Source organism: Salmo salar, chromosome ssa20, assembly GCF_905237065.1.
Source record: "Salmo salar chromosome ssa20, Ssal_v3.1, whole genome shotgun sequence".
NCBI classification, from domain to species: Eukaryota; Metazoa; Chordata; class Actinopteri; order Salmoniformes; family Salmonidae; genus Salmo; species Salmo salar.
The window spans coordinates 4073008-4090479 of NC_059461.1; positions in this window are offsets into that span (position 1 = coordinate 4073008).

Below are 17472 nucleotides of genomic sequence, written 5' to 3' on the forward strand. Positions count from 1 at the left end.
GATGATGATGATGATGAGGAGGAGGATTATTGTGCTGCAGAACTGCGGAGTAGGCATATCGAACAACGAACATGCATTTGATTTACTAGTTTACAGAGGCATCTGTTTTGCACAGAACATTCTAAATGACTTTCACAGAATATCAGTAGACAAGGTCTAGAAGATTTTCAGACATTCAAACTTATAAAAGAAACTAACAAGAAAATAAAATAAACTGAGATTTAAAAAAGAATAAGCTGAAAATCACATTTTTGTCAAGATGGAATTCAGATTGTCTTTTTTTCTTAAACGTCAATAAAAATGAACAGGCAAAGAATGCTAATCAAACAACTCATGCAAACAGTAAAGAAGGCTCTTCACATGCTACAATGTAGAATACATTCTCAGGTGGACAAGGTTTTGTGGAGCTACAGTAAAGAGATACCTTGGCCTTTGGCTGCTAGTTTCTTGACAGAAACGTTCTCCTTGACTCACCTGTATTGTACTGTACTGTAGTACTACTCCCTTCTGAATCATTGTCCTCAAGTTGTACTTCTTTGTACTTTAACAGTCAGACGAAGAAATGGGTACTGTAGATATTCTACTTAAGTGATAATGCCGGAGAAGCCTCTGTTTGGAGGATATATTGGCACGGGTGTTGTTAGGCCCAAGAGGAAGTCGAGGGCCGGCAAACCATGCCAATATATCCTCCAAGCACCAGCTTTGAGGGTGTTATCACTTTTATACAACAGGTTACCAACATGTTGAAATACTGATTGACATATTTTAATTAAAAACGTTATTTTGATGAATCTATTCATACTATTTCATCATTCCATAAGACATAGTCCCGAAACTAATCTAGGGTTGCTACCCAAGCCGGCTGGTCGTTCGTTCTATTGGTTCGGGTATCTATGGACGTGACCCAGTCTTTCGTTCTAAACGTTCCACTGTCATACTGGCTGGCAACGTTCTTATCCCTTGCTTGCTAGCTAGCCAACCATGGCTAACGTACAGTCACATCAAACAGTGCACACAGAATAACAACAGTAGCTGCATTCGTTTAAGCTGTTTTCTAGTGACAGTTATTTGGATACACGAGGCACGATTTCGCCTGGCATAGAAAATGTGCTCTCTCTTTAGGACAAGGCAGTTAACACACTGTCTCTCGGTCCCAGCTTTAATGCACTAGGCAGTGGCGGTTCTAGACCATTTCAACTGGGGGGGCCAAGCTGGGGCCAGTTGTACTGTTAGAGGGGCCAGATTCATTAGACGTTATTGTGTCATATCGTTTTCTTCACTGCATTAGCAGGCAAAAGACCATGTTCATAATCATCATAGTTGCCACTGTCTAAGAACGGATGTAAAAAAAAGAATCATAGCAAAAATGTGTATTTCATACTCCACATTTAGGGGGGCCACAAGGGGGTCCAAAATTGTTGTCACAGGGGCACTAGCCCCCCCCCTCGGGCAACTGCACCGCCCACACCCGCAGGGATCTCCAGAGGGTGGTGCGGTCTGCACAACGCATCACCGGGGGCGAACTACCTGCCCTCCAGGACACAACAACCACCCGAGCCACTGCCTGTTCACCCCGCTACCATCCAGTAGGTGAGGTCAGTACAGGTGCATCAAAGCTGGAACAGAGAGACTGAAAAACAGCTTCTATCTCAAGGCCATCAGACTGTTAAACAGCCATCACTAACACAGAGAGGCTGCAGCCAACATACAGACTTGAGTCATTGGCCACTCTAACAAATGGATCACTAGTCAGTTTAATAATGCCACATTAATAATGATGTTTACAAATCTTGCATTACTCATCCCATATGTATATACTTTATTTTATACACCATCTATTGCATTTTGCTTATGCTGCTCGGTCATTGCTCATCCATATATTTATACATACATATTCTTATTCCATCCCTTTACTTAGATTTGTGTGTATTAGCTAGTTGTTGTGGAATTGTTAGATTACTTGTTAGATATTGCTGCACTGTCTGAAATAGAAGCAACAGCATTTCTCTACACTCACAATAACATCGGCTAACCATGTGCATGTGACCAATAACATTTGGTTTGACAGTTGGAGATCGAATTTGAATATTGAAACAATGTTTAAAATGTCGGAGAAACAGACAGCAAGGTTTATACAAATACAAATACAAATCTGTTGAAAACTAAATGTTAGTGTAAAAGAAATGTGAGATCATGTCCAGATGTTTTTTATAGTGGAGATCAAGTTTATAACTTCCCTGCCTGGGCTGATGAGACAGTGGATTGCGCAGTCAGATGGAACAGATTATATAGGCCTTTTAATGTCATAGATTTAGCCGGTGGTAACTTGTGGAATAGACACCGGCTGGAATGCAGTTTTAACCAATCAGCATTCAGGATCAGACCAACCCATTGTATAAAGTTCAATATACACTCTGGGCTCTATTTTCTACTGTCTCCTAAGGAGGCGCAAGTATCAAACACATGTTCGTTTGCAATTTCCTCATGTAAAAACTCCAGGGTTGGTCATTTACCTGTCAAACATCAGCCCGCTTGTGCTGAGGTGGGAGGGGTGGAAATCTTTTATGTGTGTCCTGAAAAACGTGCGCCAATATGCCAATTTTAGTGCTCAACTAGAGATATTTAAGACCGGCAAAAACTGGTCTTAGCGTAACGTGATTGTTTATGGTTTTGATTTTGTAGCCTTATCGATTCATCACCAATGTTTTATTAAAATATCATGAGCAGCAAAACAGACAGTCAGCAAAACGGACAGTCAGCAAAACAGACAGTCAGCAAAACAGTCAACGAAATCCCCCTTTAATATTGGACATTATTTTTGGCCAGCTTCTGTGAAAAGTCTGGACTCATTATGTGCGATGCCCATTGCATGAAAGGTGTCAGTGACAGTAGGAAGCCTGTTTAGGAACATATCTTTTTTTTTAAAGACTGCTTATTCTTTTTCCGTTTGTCATTTTGTCAAAAAACGCATACTCCACTTTCCTCTGTTGGACCTAATTGTCAAATTGCGGGAATTCCGATCGCTGTCCTTTGTGCTGAATCCACTTGTAGCTTAGGCTATTTGCATGTTCGTTTTAACTTTCATGTAGTAAAGTCACTAACAGGCCATATCAATGGCGATTGTAGGCTAATCTTATTATAGTGTTTGGACAATGTCCAATTGTCCAAGTCTCAAACCTACAGTGCATTTTTGAAATGTTAATGCAATGCGTGTAGACAAATATTTCATGTTGAAGCCAATCAAAAAAACTAGATTGGCTACATTTTTGTTGTAACTATGCCTATTGTAGGGTTACCGTACACTGTAAAAGGGTTACAGTGAATTTGACAGTAGATTACAGGCAGCTCAGTGGCAAGTAAAATTATATATTTTATATTACAGCACACCTACTGTAATATAAATACGGAATCAAAGGAAGTAATGTGTAATGACACACAGTACAATACCGTAAAAGGGACTATATTATACTGTAAAAAAAAAAAACATGCTACCATAATTGGAATGAATGAATGAAATTCATTGATGGGAGAGGTTTGTATTTCACAGTACTTTACTGTAATTACAAGGGATTGTTGCAAGCAGGTTGGCTGCTAGGTAAAATGTTTACACATTACAGGTATATTCATGAATATTTGGTGTTTTATATCACTTGCAATTCTAGAGGACTTAACAAAGGCTTCCAAACTGCCTTTGACTACAGGACAAAACAGACCGAAAGGACATGGCTAAACGCTCAACCGTTTAAGGTTTAAGACTGGTTGCCACTCCAATCTGTCCCCTTTAATAGTTCATGGGGCACTATAAATAGGAGTCAAATTGGTACAGCATTCTTACTCATGGGTACAACAAATATAGCCTCTTACAAGGCATGTTGCAAAAAATTTTAATGAGCCAGAAACAACAATACCATGCACCCAGTAAGGGTTTTTGACACTCCAAAGATACAGTATGGTACTGTTTTCTGTGGGGTGGAATTACAGTACCACTCGAAATACAGCAATTATTTGCCCTGCCCACAACATTTTCCCACAATGCACTATAATTTACACTATGCTGCAGTAAAATATTTCAGAGTGTTTTACTGTTGACAATAACCCCAAATTACTGTATAATTTACAGTTTTTCCATTACAGTGTACGTTTGGCATTTCCATGTCCAGAATGCAATTTACAGTGGACCTAGCCCCTATATCAGTGCTAATGCTATAGCCTATGTTTAACCATGTATTTCCATATTGAAGCAATGCAATTAGAATCATGTTGACTGCAAATATGTTCAACATAGCAATAGCAAATTAGCAAATATTGGATAGGCTATTTAATGAACTAGACTATAACCGACTAATATTGTAATTGGAGTTGATGACAACGGAATACATAAAAGACTTGAAGCAACCATATATTTAGAAATAGAGCACATTCTGATTTGCCAGTGTAAGCCTCCACACACACACAACTTGTTTATTCATCAAAACCCAGCCCTTTCACTCCACCGCCAGCTACTGCGCCCATAATTCCGGTTGCGAAAACAGCTAAAATATTTCTAACACACCCCCGAACCTATAACACTACTGCCAGCACTAAAGAGCCCTTGGCCTTAGGCAATATGTGATATTATGATTCTGATCCGAACCTATTTAGAAATAGCTTCTTTTTTTTGTACTGTAAATTTGGAATAAGTCAAGAAATAAGTCAAGGGGTATGAATACTTTCTGAAGGCACTGTATTTTCATATTGAAGCTATGCAATTAGAGTTCTTAGAACAATATGGACCACAAACATGTTCAACATATTTAGCAAATATGGGATGGACCTAGATTTTGTTATTTTGTTTCTGTAGGCTTTTTATAATGGACTAACATTAGAATTGGAGTTGACAATAAAAGACTGTAAATACACAACTTGATGCAATCACATATTTAGCCATGGAGCATATTCTGATTGGCCAGTGAAGGGCCAAGCCTTGACACACCTACAACTAATCTATTCATCAAAACCAAGCCCTTTCACCCCACTGCCAGCCACTGTGCCCATAATTCCCGCTGTGAAAATACCAAAATTATTTCTGACACACACACCCCCGACCTATAGCACTACAGCCAGCGCAAAGATTTACCATTGCGTTAGCTTTGTTAAAATAGAGCCCTCTGAGAAAAAAAAGGTGCTATCTAGAACCAAAAAAGGACAGCCGAAGAGCCCCTTTACGAAACCTTGTTTGAGATTCCACTGCTCTGGCTTTATAATCAGGTTATTGTTGAATGTTTTTACATGCCTGGATGATTAAATCATGGGATTAGGTTGGTGTGGAAGTAGATCAAAGCTGGCCTCAGTCAGCATGTAGCCTATGCATGAACCAATTATGTGTTATTTTGAGGCCTCTATACAACATACAAAAATAAGACCTCTTCGTCTTTCTATTGGGATTTGGGGGTGTGTCATCATCCCATTCTTAGCATCATAAATGTATCTTTCTGTGGCAGATTGGGTCAATTTAATTTGTATGTCTCTACTATAAGCCTCTTTCCATGATGACGCGGCGAGGCGGCGGGACTCACGTCAGTGGAGAGATTGTCAGGCTTTACTGACTTGTGTGAGGGAATGAAGTGTGCTGGTGGACATAGAACCCTGTAGAGCTCTCTCTTTCTCCTCTCCTCTCCTCTAATCTCCTCTTGATCATGAGCTGAAGTCCTGTTTCTCTTACCAGGCCTTGGTTACAGCAGTGTATTTGGGAGGCTCATGGGGAAATTCAAGCACAACAGGACAGAAAGGCATTGTGTGTGTCCACTGACCACGCTTGCCTCTCAGAACACTGTCATGGAACCTCAGAACACAACCTCTATACATTTTATGTGACGGAAAATCCAATCATATACAGGCAGAAAGTTGAAAGGGGTAATGTTGATTAAAAAAAATAAAGCCGTAATGCTGATGTGCTTAAATATATAAATCTATAAAGATTTTATGTTGCTTTATAAAGGAGAAAGTGTTGTAAAGCAAATTGGAAAATGTTATGGAGTCATTCAAGGCCAAGTTATGTGTTTTTCGATATTCCCAGTCTGCACATCTGATACAAATTTAATAGATTATTTCATGTTTTACGCTCTACTTGAAGCATTAACATTACTATGTTTACGTTGTGTTTGGCAAAGGGCAAAGGGCAAAGGGCATGGCATGGGAGTGTGTGCAAACGGCAGAGCAGACAGGGATAAACAAGATTTTTCTCCCCCGTAGAATCAAAGGCAATCTGAGGAGGAAGAGGAGGGGGAGGAAGGGGAGTAGAAGAAGAGGAGAAGGAGGAAGAGGAGAAGGAGGAAGAGGAGTAGGAGGAGAGGAGAAGGAGGAGAGAAGAAGGAGGAAGAAGAGAAGGAGGAGAAGGAGTAGGAGGAGAAGGGGGAAGAGGGGTAGGAGGAGAGGAGAAGGAGGAAGAAGAGACGGAGGAGGAGGAGAGGAGAAGGAGGAAGAGAAGGAGGAAGAGTAGAAGGAAGAGGAGTAGGAGGAATAGGAGGAGGAAGAAGAAGAGTAGGGGAGGACCATGTTGTCAATTCTTTTAAGTGCAGTAAATTAGAGAAGAGGGAGGTTGAATATTTAATTTCCAACTCAACTAGTGGATCAGAAATGGTGCTTGTGATCAGATCCTCTCCCTTCAACACTTATTTAGTCAAATCTGCTCTAATGGAAATGATCAGTGAACAACATGAGCTGTAACAGATTCATAAGTCCGAAACACAGCATCTCAAAGACGCTCAGCCCCGTACGCAAAGCTTTTTGGAGTGCATCCTAATGCTCCACGTTGATTTTTGGATTGTGTCCCAAATGGAACCCTATTCCTTAGGTACACTACTCCCTTTATAGTGCACTGGTAAGTAGGGTTTGTTTGCACTATATAGGGAGTAGTGTGCTGTTTGGGATGCGACCTTGGTGTCTTTGTATCAATAACCCACCGAGGGGAAAAAAGTTTTATTTGGTAAGGCAGATGTGAAAAAAAAGCTCTTTATTTGGTAAGGCAGACGAGGAAAAAATATTTTATTTGGTAAGGGATAAAAAAGTATACCTGGGAGAAATTAAATAGTTGAATGTGAAAATGAGAGATGAGTGGTTAAGAGAGGATTTGTCATTTTGTCTACGGCAGCAACACTTTTTCTGCATAGCTGATCACATTACACACACACCTACAGTATAAATACACACACTCACTACACACACAGCTACAGTATAAATACACACACTCACTACACACACACCTACAGTAAAAATACACACACTCACTACACACACAGCTACAGTATAAATACACACACTCACTACACACACACCTACAGTATAAATACACACACTCACTACACACACACCTGCAGTATAAATACACACAGTCACTACACACACACCTACAGTATAAATACACACACTCACTACACACACACACCTACAGTATAAATACACACACTCACTACACACACACCTACAGTATAAACACACACATTACATACACACACCTACAGTATAAACACACACACACACACATTACACACACACCTACAGTATAAACACACACACACACATATTACACACACACCTACAGTATAAACACACACACACACATTACACACACACCTACAGTATACATACACACACATTACACACACACCTACAGTATAAACACACACACACACATTACACACACACCTACAGTGTAAACACACACACTCACTACACACACACACACACACACACACATTACACACACACCTACAGTATAAACACACACACACATTACACACACACCTACAGTATAAACACACACACATTACACACACCTACACAAATACACATAGACAAATGAACGCCATAGGAGGCTGGTGGGAGGAGCTATAGGAGGACGGGCTCATTTTCATGGCTGGAATAGCATTCATGGAACGGAGTCAAGGTTTTTATATTTACATTTTACATTTTAGTCATTTAGCAGACGCTCTTATCCAGAGCGACTTACAGTAGTGAATACATACATTTCATTTCATGCATTTCTTTTTTTTTTTGTATTGGCCCTCCGTGGGAATCGAACCCACAACCCTGGCGTTGCACACAGAATGCTGGCGTTGCAAACACCATGCTCTACCAACAGTTCCATTAATTCCATTCCAGACATTAAAATGAGCACGTCCTCCTCTAGCTCCTCCCACCAGGCTCCACTCATACACACATACGCACACACACAGACACACAGACACACAGACACATATGCGCGCACCACATGTGTCATGGCCATAGGGGGTGCAGGGGCATGTGCCCCCTCTTATTTGTCCTGTTAAAAAAATCTATGTTTTTGTTTTGTTTTGTTTGTTTCTCTGTAATACTGCTAGCTACCTAGCAATCTTTTTTTCTTCTCATAACTATCTACCGTTCCATTTCAGGCTATTAATCAAGTTAGAGTAGCTAGCTTGTCTAATTATCTTAGCTGGCATGCCTGCTGGCAAGGTTACTAGACTTTAGAAAAGCAAGCAATAACTAAATGTACTGAATAAGACTCACCTTCCTTTCAATATCTTACCCAGATTTGAGCAAAGATGCAGAGAAGCATATTTAGTTCCTATAACAAAAGAACCATCATTCAGGAGGATAAAGAGTTATGCTTAGACATACAGGAAAAATAAACCTAATTTTGACATAGAATTAAGCATAATGCTTATGGCTCTATTGCAGGAGTAAGGTGTTTTGGGTGTTTGAAAAATGGGTCCATGCTCCAAGCGCCACTCCCCATACTCACAGTGATGGTGGATTCACCAGGTATTTGTAACGATTAATGATCTGATATGACGTAGTTAATTGCTCTAAAAGACACTAATGTGATTGTAGTCCTAGGTGTGGTCTGAGTAGTGCCAAGCCACCATCCGGGTTCATATCATTGACTGTTGTTATTTATACTGGAAAAGTTGAAACCGAATATCGCCAGTTGGTTTTAAATGTTGTAACTGAAATAAGATTCATTGTGATACAACTGCAGATAAAGCGTTGCCTGGTCCATTGCATTTCTCATTACTCAATCCAATAGGCGGCCTGTCACGAACCTATGTTTTGTACTGGTTTAGGTGGTCCCCCCCAACAAACAGGAACTGACATAGTCTGCTAGTTGAGCCAGCCCCTCTGGGACACGGTGTGACATTATAACATTGGTAACGTGCGGGAAATAGCATGGGGTTGACAGTGTTGGAGTTGACAGGAGGATGTTGACACAAGTGAGGGGGAGAAGCGAAGTCGCTCATTCTACATTATGTCACTTAAGAATTAGCTACGAAGCTGGAAAACTGTCATTTCTGTCCTCAGACTGGCCAGTGATTGACTGAGCCACAATTTTCTGCCCGGTAACAGGTGACTCAGCACGATGAAAACTGTTGCAATGTGAAAATGATATGTGTGGAATGAATGAATAACAGAACCCCGTAAAACAAAACAAAATCCAAAGTAAAGATTAAAGTACTTGTTTGGGGGAAAGGTTTTAGGCATTGAGTGGAGAAAGGCCTCTGTCAATCTTGTCTGTAGACTGCCCTTTCTTCTCAACCCCTCTGGTTCCCATCAGGCGATGGCTAGAGAGTGTGTGTTTCGGTTAGGGAGGGTCAAAGAAAAGGGTAACGTCAAAGGGGGAAGCTGAGGGGAGCTACTGTGCCTTCGTAAAGTATTCAGACCACTTGACTTTTTCACAATTTTTTGTTACGTTACAGCTTTATTCTAAAATTGATAAAATTGTAAAAAATCATAATCTACACACAATACCCCATAATGACATCACAATACCCCATAATGACATCACAATACCCCATAATGACATCACAATACCCCATAATGACAAAGTGAAAAGTTTTTTTAAATGTTTGCAAATGTATAAAAAAAACATAAACTTAAATACCTTATTTACATAAGTATTCAGAACCTTTGCTATGAGACTCGAAATTGAGTTCAGGTGCATCCTGTTTCCACTGATCATCCTTGATATGTTTCAAGTGGACTCCAACTTGATTGGAGTCCACTTGTGGTACATTTAATTGATTGGACATGATTTGGAAAGGCACACACCTGTCTATATAAGGTCCCACAGTTGACAGTGCATGTCAGAGCAAAAACCAAGCCATGAGGTCAAAGAAATTGTCCGTAGAGCTCCAAGACAGGATTGTGTCAAGGCACAGATCTGAGGAAGGGTTCCAAAAAATGTCCACAGCTTTAAAGGTCGCCAAGAAAACAGTGGGCTCTATTTTTCTTAAATGGAGGAAGTTTGGAACCACCAAGACTCTTCCTAGAGCTGGCCGCCCAGCCAAACTGAGAAATCGTGGGAGAAGGGCCTTGGTCAGGGAGGTGACCGAGACCCCAATGGTCACTCTGACAGAGCTCTAGAGTTCCTCTGTGGAGATGGGAGAACCTTCCAGAAGGACAACCATCTCTGCAGCACTCCACCAATCAGGCCTTTATGGTAGAGTGGCCAGACGGAAGCCACTCCTCAGTAAAAGGCACATAACAGCCCGCTTGGAGTTTGCCAAAAGGCACCTAAAGACTCTCAGACCATGAGAAGCAAGATTCTCTGGCCTGATGAAACCAAGATTGAACTCTTTGACCTGAATGCCAAGCGTCACATCTGGAGGAAACCTGGCACCATCCCTATGGTGAAGCATGGTCGTGGCAGCATCATGCTGTGGGGATGTTTTTCAGCGGCAGGGACTGGGAGACTAGTTAGGTTCGAGGCAAAGATTAACTGAGCAAAGTACAGAGAAATCCTTAATGAAACCTGCTCAAGACCTCAGACTGGGGCGAAGGTTCACCTTCCAACAGGACAACAACCCTAAGCACACAGCCAAGACAATGCAGGAGTGGCTTCGGGACAAGTCTCTGAATGTCTTTGAGTGGCCCAGCCAGAGCCTGGACTTGAACCCGATCAAACATCTCTGGAAAGACCTGAAAACAGCTGTGCAGCGACGCTCCCCATCCAACCTGACTGAGCTTGAGAGGATCTACAGAGAAGAATGGGAGAAACTCCCCAAATACAGGTGTGCCAAGCCTGTAGCGTCATACCCAAGAAGACTTGAGGCTGTAATTGCTGCCAAAGGTGCTTCAACAAAGTACTGACTAAAGGGTCTGAATACTTATGTAAATGTGATATTTCAGTTTTACATTTTTTATAAATTATAAAAAATAAAACGTTTTTCCTTTTTCATTATGGGGTATTGTGTGTAGATAGATGAGGGGGAAAAAAACTATTGAATCCATTTTAGAATTAGTCTGTAACGTGACAATGTGGAAAAAGTCAAGGGGTTTGAATACTTTCTGAAGGCACTGTAGGGTTGGGGTGGGGAAGTTGAAGGGTGTGAGAGGGAGCTGGAGACAAGAGGAAGTGATGGAGCAGAAGTAAGTGGAGGGAGCTGGGGACAAGCTTCAACACGCAAAGACACAGTCCCATGGTTAGTTATGTTACAGCCTGGAGCAGGAAGGGAAAGGAAGAACCAACATTAAGTCAGTGAGTGGTCTTCCTTAAGCTTCGCAATGCCCTCAGGAACAACCAGACGAAATAGAGACAATTATATCCAAACACGTACAGAAACACTAATGCACAAACACAAATTCCCTCTTGGACAAAATGACTGGCATAATTACAAAATTAGAAAAATAAACGTTTTGATAAATCATGTAAATCTGGAAAGGATATTTTAAATTGTATTTACAGTATCTATCATCCAACTGTTTATTGTGCACCTCCATCTCCCAGATACAAGCTGAGATCAGACTAACAACAGCATGACACTGTTTGACATCTATAGGAAAATGACTGAACAACAGGCCTTGGCTATCTGAGTGGCTCACTGGGACTGTAGCAGTACTGTACTCTTTTAGCTGGCAGATGGACAGACATGGGGACTGTAGCAGTACTGTATTATTTTAGCTGGCAGATGGACAGACATGGGGACTGTGGCAGTACTGTACTCTTTTAGCTGGCAGATGGACAGACATGGGGACTGTAGCAGTACTGTACTCTTTTAGCTGGCAGATGGACAAACATGGGGACTGTAACAGTACTGTACTCTTTTAGCTGGCAGATGGACAGACATGGGGACTGTAGGAGTACTGTACTCTTTTAGCTGGCAGATGGACAGACATGGGGACTGTAGCAGTACTGTACTCTTTTAGCTGGCAGATGGACAGACACGGGGACTGTAGCAGTACTGTATTATTTTAGCTGGCAGATGGACAGACACGGGGACTGTAGCAGTACTGTATTATTTTAGCTGGCAGATGGACAGACATGGGGACTGTAGCAGTACTGTATTATTTTAGCTGGCAGATGGACAGACATGGGGAATGTAGCGGTACTGTATTATTTTAGCTGGCAGATGGACAGACATGGGGACTGTAGCAGTACAGTATTATTTTACCTGGCAGATAGACAGACATGGGGACAGGTTTTTCCTAGCTGTTGAGGAACACGTGTGATAGCCAGAGGGAAATCTGACACCTTAATGTATGAATTAATGCAAGCCCTCGTCCAAAACAATGCCAGCTAAAGGAAGAATTTTCTGGAAATTTGTATGAATTTTCAGGGTATACATCTCTGTATTTCTCTTTCTCTGTGTCCTCTCTCTTTCTCGCTCCCTATCTCTATATCTCCTCCCCCCTCTCTTTCTCGCAGTCCTCTCCCCTCCCCAGCCCTTTGTCTCTATCTCTCCGTCTTCCTTGAAGTACGCTGTGTGTTTGGAGGAATAAAGAAAAGCCCACACACTCTGGAAGCTGTGGAGCTAGTGCTAACTCTGACACCTCATGTTGTACCAAATTTGGCAGTTTCTAAAGCTACTGTGCTGTATGCGTTTCATGGTCTTGATACCATCTTAATGAAGCTGTTTCATTACCTTGCAGTTACTCCAATCAATCTTAAAAGGGTGCTGCTTTATTGTCTTGCTCCATTCTATTACAGTATCTGTTTCATTGTCTTGCTCCATTCTATTACAGTATCTGTTTCATTGTCTTGCTCCATTCTAAAGGTTACAGTATCTGTTTCATTGTCTTGCTCCATTCTAAAGGTACAGTATCTGTTTCGTTGTCTTGCTCCATTCTAAAGGTTACAGTATCTGTTTCATTGTCTTGCTCCATTCTAAAGGTACAGTATCTGTTTCGTTGTCTTGCTCCATTCTAAAGGTACAGTATCTGTTTCATTGTCTTGCTCCATTCTAAAGGTACAGTATCTGTTTCGTTGTCTTGCTCCATTCTAAAGGTTACAGTATCTGTTTCGTTGTCTTGCTCCATTCTAAAGGTTACAGTATCTGTTTCATTGTCTTTCTCCATTCTAAAGGTTACAGTATCTGTTTCTTGTCTTGCTCCATGGTACAGTATTGTTTCATTGTCTTGCTCCATTTTCAGTATCTTTTCGTTGTCTTGCTCATCTAAAGGTACAGTATCTGTTTCATTGTCTTGCTCCATTCTAAAGGTACAGTATCTGTTTCGTTGTCTTGCTCCATTCTAAAGGTTACAGTATCTGTTTCATTGTCTTGCTCCATTCTAAAGGTTACAGTATCAGTTTTGTTGTCTTGCTCCAATTCTTAAAGTTAGAATCTCCACTGACCTGCTCTCTCATTGCGAGATGCAAGAATTTTGTCCAAGTTTGGTTCTCACATACTGTACCACTAACCTCTACTGGTGCCCTTCGTACAACAAGGACAGGATTTAAAAATAAGGTATCTTTACCTGCAGCCTGGGTTGCTCTGTGTTCAGCTTTTTCAGTATGCCAATTTCAAAATGGATAAAACAAAATATACATGATGTGGGGGAGAGAGAAGAAGCTCCTGAAAGATCAAAGGTTCTAATGAAACATCATGCGAAAACAACAGGAAGGAAACATACATTTCATTCAAGTGGGGGTTTAGGTTTAAGTCGTCAGTCATTGTTTATAGTGCACATGATTCTTGTATTTAGGTTTTAGTCGTCAGTCATTGGTTATAGTGCATATAGTGCATAGAAATCTGTTCTCACAGAACAATACATTCCCGATTAGAACCTGCAAATGGAATGTTGATCACTAGGATATGATATCATCACTAATGACTGTATTTTAGAATCTATGGGATATATTTCTTCACCAGATCTTCCTCGTTTAGAGGGGATTTTCCAGGAAATTATGTACATTGATTTGCAGAATAGGAGAAACTTCAACAAGCTAATTGGGGCTAATTATGTAAGGATTGGGATATTACAGAATTAATTAGTATTCCCATTCAAGGTGTTACTGGTATTCCTTAATCAACCCCCCTCTCTCCATCCCTTCTGAGCCTCTCCATCCCCCTCTCTCTACCTCTCCACATCCCCTCCTCTTCTCCAACCTCCTCTCTCTACCTCTCCACCTCTCCTCCTCTCCAACCCCCTCTCTCTACCTCTCCACCCCTCCTCCTCTCCAACCCCCTCTCTCTACCTCTCCTCCTCTCCAACCCCCTCTCTCTCTCTCCACCAACCCTCCTCCTTTCTACCTCTCCTCCTCCTCTCCATCCCCCTCTCTCTACCCCTCCACCTCTCCAACCCCCTCTCGCTACCTCTCCACCTCCCCTCCCCCTCTCTCCACCTCTCCACACACCCACCCCTGCCACCATCCCCTCAAGCCTTCAAGACGGTAGATGATCTCCCAGCAGGGAAAAACAACTCTTTAGATCAGGGCTCTCCAGTAACTGCAAGGTAAATTACTGTCCTGTAGGTTTGAACTCCAACCCTGTTCCTGGAGAGTTACTGTCCTGTAGGTTTGAACTCCAACCCTGTTCCTGGAGAGTTACTGTCCTGTATGTTTGAACTCCAACCCTGTTCCTGGAGAGTTACTGTCCTGTAGGTTTTAACTCCAACCCTGTTCCTGGAGAGTTACTGTCCTGTAGGTTTTAACTCCAACCCTGTTCCTGGAGAGTTACTGTCCTGTAGGTTTTAACTCCAACCCTGTTCCTGGAGAGTTACTGTCCTGTAGGTTTTAACTCCAACCCTGTTCCTGGAGAGTTACTGTCCTGTAGGTTTTAACTCCAACCCTGTTCCTGGAGAGTTACTGTCCTGTAGGTCTTCACTCCAACCCTGTTCCTGGAGAGTTACTGTCCTGTAGGTTTGAACTCCAACCCTGTTCCTAGAGAGTTACTGTCCTGTAGGTTTTAACTCCAACCCTGTTCCTGGAGAGTTACTGTCCTGTAGGTTTGAACTCCAACCCTGTTCCTGGAGAGTTACTGTCCTGTAGGTTTTAACTCCAACCCTGTTCCTGGAGAGTTACTGTCCTGTAGGTTTTAACTCCAACCCTGTTCCTGAAGAGTTACTGTCCTGTAGGTCTTCACTCCAACCCTGTTCCTGGAGAGTTACTGTCCTGTTGATCTTCACTCCAACCCTGTTCCTGGAGAGTTACTGTCCTGTAGGTTTTAACTCCAACCCTGTTCCTGAAGAGTTACTGTCCTGTAGGTCTTCACTCCAACCCTGTTCCTGGAGAGTTACTGTCCTGTAGGTTTTCACTCCAACCCTAATCTAGTGCACCTGATTCTAATAATTAGCTGGTTAATAAGCTGAATCAGGTTAATTACACCTGGGGTTGGAGCGAAAACCTACAGGAGGGTAGCTCTGCAGGAACAAGGTTGGAGAGCCCTGCTTTAGAGTAAGTAGGCCTAGACAACTATTTATTTGCCTCAGTCCTCAACTACTGCATCATTGAGACAGATATCTTCAGACATTGACAAGGATGTGAATTTTACACTTGAGTCAGAAGAAGTGGAGGTAGAAATGGAAGACAGGAGGGAGAGATTGAAGACAGGATGGAGAGATTGAAGACAGGAGGGAGAGATTGAAGACAGGAGAGAAGGTCTGGAGAACCCAGTGCTCCCATCCATCCATCAATCCACCTCTCCCTTCCCTCTTTCCATCCTCCCTCTCTCCCACTTCTCTCCCTCCTCAGCCTGTGAGTTACACACCTGACCCCCCCCCCACACACACACACACACACACACACACACACACACACACACACACACACACACACACACAGGCGTAAAGCAGAGGCGGCAAGTGAGGCTCGCACAGACAGCATCATCAGCGTGCCAACGCTCCCTCTGGGTATGCAGGAATCTGTGGCCAAAAAATACATCAAAAATATGACGGCAAGTGTCAATTAGTAGAATGATCAATTCAGTGTGAATGCTGGGATACGTGAAAGAGGATCCTGGCATATAGTCAACCCTCCATTTCCCTACGAACCTAGAGATCCATGCAAATGCACTGTTGCTGCCAATTTGCTTAATACAAAATATACATGTCTGGGGAATGTGTAAATTATCTCCAACTCATTTCCTTTACACATATATACCAGAGTGTACAAAACATTAAGAACACCTGCTCTTTATTTGACAGACTGGGCAAGTGAATCCAGGTGAAAGATATGATCCCTTATTGATGTCAACTGTTAAATCCACTTCAATCAGTGTAGATGAAGGGGAGGAGACAGGTTAAAGGATTTGAGACATGGATTGTGTATGTGTGCCATTCAGAGGGTGAATGGGCAAGACAATATATTTAAGTGACTTTGAACAGGTTATGGTAGTAGGTGCCAGGAGCACTGGTTTAAGTGTGTCAAGGACTACAATGCTGCTGGGTTTTTCACGCTCAACAGTTTCCAGTGTGTTTCAAGAATGGTACACCACCCAAAGGACATCCAGCCAACTTGACAAAACTGTTGGAAGCATTGGAGTCAACATGGGCCAGCATCCCTGCGGGACGCTTTTGACACCTTGTAGAGTCCATGCCCGACAATTAAGGCTGTTGTGAAGGCAAAAGGGGCTGCATTTCAATATTAGGAAGGTGTTCCTAATGTTTTGCACACTCAGTGTAGCTTAGGTGTTATGTCTGTGAAAAACCAGACAATAGGCTAATTGTTTTGAATTGTGTTACTGTTTAAACACTGGGAAGGACTCTTGAAGGGTTCTTGGTTGAGATTGATGACATTGTCCACCAGTACATTTGATGCAACTCAAACTTTCCTGATTGATACAGTACCTTTAATCAAGATGTTTTACTGCTTCAGTTTTTCTTTTTATGGATTTTATATTCCTGTACAAGTCTATTTAATTTGAGGTTAGCAACTGACTTTAGGCTCAGTTTTAAAGGATGGCTGAACTTCCTGATTTGGCATCGTATTCGATGGTTTATTAAGAAATGTTAGCGGTCACGAATGAATTCAAGCGAGAGTTGGTTTCGGAGTGTGGTTTGATATTGGTGTCTCGCTTGTATGTTTGCAGGTGAGAAGAGTTAGCCAAATTCTTACGCCAATTAGCTTCAGCCAGCTGGTGTGCGACCGTGGCAAAGTTGGTTTGACTTTGGATAGCCTATCTTTGGGGCTAGTTAGGGACCGCAATAAATTACACAATGACAAAATATTTTCATGTTGCACACCTTTTAGTTTTCATTAAATGGTTTCAATATTTGTATATACATTTTTACAATTTATAG